Source organism: Heterocephalus glaber, unplaced genomic scaffold, assembly GCF_053883595.1.
Source record: "Heterocephalus glaber isolate CG9 unplaced genomic scaffold, H.glaber_assembly_v1.0 deba00001472, whole genome shotgun sequence".
In the NCBI taxonomy this organism is placed as follows: Eukaryota; Metazoa; Chordata; class Mammalia; order Rodentia; family Bathyergidae; genus Heterocephalus; species Heterocephalus glaber.
The window spans coordinates 80,313,867-80,317,698 of NW_028258315.1; the positions used below are offsets into that span (position 1 = coordinate 80,313,867).

Sequence of the window (3,832 nt, forward strand, 5' to 3'; positions counted from 1 at the left end):
ACTCTTCTGAGGGCACCACAGAGCAGTTTTCCTATATGATAAAATGGAGATTGTGTGTGTGTGTGCGTGTGCGTGTGTGTGTGTGTGTGTGTGTGTGTGTGTGTGTGTCTTGAGGGGTGTCTTTTCTATTGTGTTTGAATGTCATCTTTGCAAATGTAATAATTGGAGTTGTGGTTGCATTTGCACCAAGAAAAGCCTATGAAAGCTGAGAAAACCTGTCATAATTAAACTACTGCCTAATTCAGTCCAGAAAATGGCTATAATAAGAGTTCACATTGATTTAAAATTTTTTTTGTTATTAGTACATATCTTGGAGTACATAATGATTGCATTTATTGTGGGGAGTTGGTACATGTATACAATACATCTTAAATTTTTCATCCCCTACCCTTTCTCCTTCCCTCCCCACTCTTTCCAATTCTTAGTCCCTTTCCTATTTGCAAAAGTTCTATCTCAATTTTTTTCCAATTCTTTTTTTCATCCCCTTTCCTTCCCCTTCTTCCCTTCTCCCTCCATTTCCCCCCTTCCCATTTGAAAAAAGATCTCACCTCTTCCTATTTATTTATATTTTGGGTTTCTCATATAAGTGAAACCATGTGACTTTAAGCTTGTGTGTCTGATTTATTTCACTTAATATTATGGCCTCAAGGTGCCAATTCAGGGTGCATCCATTTCCTTATGAATAACTCTGATGTGTCCTTCTTTATGCACAGTAGTACTCCATTGTACTACCACATTGTCTTTCAGATTTTTGGGGGGTTTTTTGGGGAGGGTACTGGGGATCAAACTCGGGTCCTTGCACATGCAGGGCATGTGGCAGAACCACTGAGCTAAATCCCTGGCCCTACCACATTGTCTTTATCCATTCATCTGTTGATAGGCATATAGGCTGTTTCCAAGATATAGCTATTATGGATTGTGCTGCTATAAACATGGATATCCCTGTATCACCGTAATATGACTTTAGCTGTTTTGGGGAAGATAACTACAAGGGAAAAAGCTGGGTCAAATGGAATTTCTAGTTTTAGTTTTTTGAAGAATCTCCCTACTGATTTCCATAGTGGTTGTACTAGTTTACATCCCCACCAACAATGTAGAAGCATTCCTTTTTTTCCTGCAGCCTCTCCAGTATTTGTTATTATCTGATTTCTTGATGATAGCCATTCTTTCTGGAGTAAGATAGAATGGCAGTGTTGTTATCATTTGCATTTCCTTTTGGCCAGTGATGTTGAACATTTTTTTATGTATTTATTGGTCATATGTACTTCTCCTGAGAAGTTTCTGTTCATTTCAGTTGCCATTTTTGGGTTGAATCTTTTCTTTTGAGTGGTTTATTATTATTTTTTTTAGTTCTTTATATATTCTAGGTGTTGGCCCTGTGTCCAAGGGATAACTGGCAAAAAAAATTTTCCCCATTCGGTAGATGGTTTCTTCACTGTGTTGGTTGTTTCCTTTGCTGTGCAGCAGCTTTTCAATTTGTTGATTCTTGGTATTTTTTCTCGTGCCATCAGGGTTCTGTTCAGAATGTCTTTGCCTGTGCCTATATCTTCAGGAGTATTACCTAGTTTTCCTTCCAGCAGATTAAGTACTTCTATTTTTAACATTCAAATATTTAATCCTTTTTTTAGTTTAGTGTATTGTAATATATATGTGTCTAGACTCAGTTTTCTGTATGTGGATATCCAATTTTTCCAGCACCATTTACTAAAGAGGATATCTTTCCTTCAGTGTATGTTTTTGGTTCCTTCATCAAAGAGCAAATAGCTGAAGATGCTTTGGGGTGTTTTTGCATCCTCTGTTCTGTCCCATTAATCCACATGTCTGTTGTTCTGTCAGTACCATGCTGTTTTTATCTTTGTAACTTTATAATATAACTTGAAATACAGAACTTTGATGCCTCCTGCTTTGCTTTTGTTATTCAGGATTGCTTTTGCTATTTTGGTTCTCTTCTGGTTCCATATGAATTTTAGGATTATTTTCTTTAGATCTGTTGAGGAGTGATGTTGGTATTTTGATTGAAATTGCATTAAATCTATATATCAGTTTTTCGAAGTATGGTCATTTTGACTGTATTGATGCTGCCTATCCAAGAAGAGAGGACATCTTTCCATCTTCTGATGTCCTCTTTGATCTCCTTTTTTCAGAGTACTGTAGTTTTCATTTAGAGGTCTTTCACTTCCTTGGATACATTAGTTCGTAATTATTTAATTTCTCTTGATACTGTTGTGAATGGTATTGTTATCCTAATATTTTTCTCAGTGAGTTCATTATTAGTGTATAGGAATGTTATTGATTTTTGTGTATTGATTTGGTATCCTGCTACATCGCTGAGTTTGGCTATTAATTCTAGGAGTCTGGGTGGAATTTTGGAGGTCTCGTATGTAGAGGATCATGTCATCTACAAGTAATGATAATTTGACTTCTTCCTTTCCTATTCATATCTCTTTATTTTTTTTCTCTTGCCTGATTCCTTTGGCTAATGCTTTGAAGACTATGTTGAACAAGAGTGGTGATAGTGGACATTCTTGTCTTGTTCCTGATTTTAGAGAAACTTTCCTTTTTAGGGGAACTCTAAAATGTACAATTTTCCATTCCTCTGGCATTTGACTATAATTTTTAAAGCCAACTAGGCCAATCTCTAAAAGACTTTAGAGAGCTTTCCTTTTTTCCCCATTTAATATGATGTTGGCAGTAGGTTTGTCAAAAATGGCTTTTATGAACTTGAGATAAGGTCCTTTTATATGTATTTTTGACAGTTTTATCATGAATAGATGTTGGATTTTGTCAAAGGCTTTTTCTGCATTTATTGAGATGATCATATGATGTTTGTCCTTGCTTCTGTTTATGTAATGTATCACATTTACTGATTTGGATATGTTGAACCATCCTTGCATTCCTAGCATGAAACTTACTTGGTCAGAATGTATTATCTTTTTGATGATTTATTGCACTCTGTCTTCCAGTAACTTGTTGAGGATATTTGCATATGTGTTCATCAGTGAAAAAAGTTTCTTATTTGAGAAAATAATCTATTGTTTTGGTAATTTTTAGTTGGCTTGTGTTACTTTTAGATAAAACACCCTAATAGATACATTCATTATTATTATTATTGGAGATACTTTTACAAGTTCTGGTAAATGAGAAGTATATCTTTTGGTCTTTGTCCTTTAAACATAGTCCTTAGCAGACTACAAGTAATATGAAACAATACTGAACTACACAGAGAAGAAAATCTGGAAATAGTTTTTGCATGAATGACATTTTCTTATATGCTTATGTATGAAGTTTATCTTCCAATAGTAATGAAAATGAAACTCTCCAGAAATCACGTTTAGATAGGTATCCTAGGAAATTTCCATTACAATGAGCTGTTTTGGTGTAGTTGAGTGCCATTATGCTAGATGTCAAGGGTATGAATTAGTGATTATATACTCAAGTTTCTTTGCTGTGCAGTGATAATGAAATTTTTTGTGATATTGAACATCATTGAAATGTAATTTTATCTCTTTATTGTGGATTGTTCCATTTATGTTTCACAATAATGAGTCTTAAAAGTAAATAGTTAAATGCCAGAGGAGTGGAAAATTGTACATTTTGATTAATGTACTTCATAGTAAGACATTTACATGAACAAAAATAAAATCCCAATGCTCTTGATTAATTCATTTTTCTATGCTCATAAAAAATGAAAAATACCACCATGGGTAGCTGGATTTAAAATCACACAACTTTACTTCAGTCACACAACTCCTGGATAGGAAGATGCTTCCATAACTGCTGGGATTAGGGACATTCTGCCTTGTCCACAAAATATATCAGGGTGGGTGGGTGT

General features: G+C 34.7%; 1 protein-coding gene across 1 annotated transcript in view; it reads left to right on the top strand.

The window, feature by feature from the left end:
• Positions 1-3,832, top strand: part of Znf385d (zinc finger protein 385D) — a 1,018,268-nt gene that overhangs the window by 495,050 nt on the left and 519,386 nt on the right. The gene's annotated exons all lie outside the window — the stretch shown is intronic.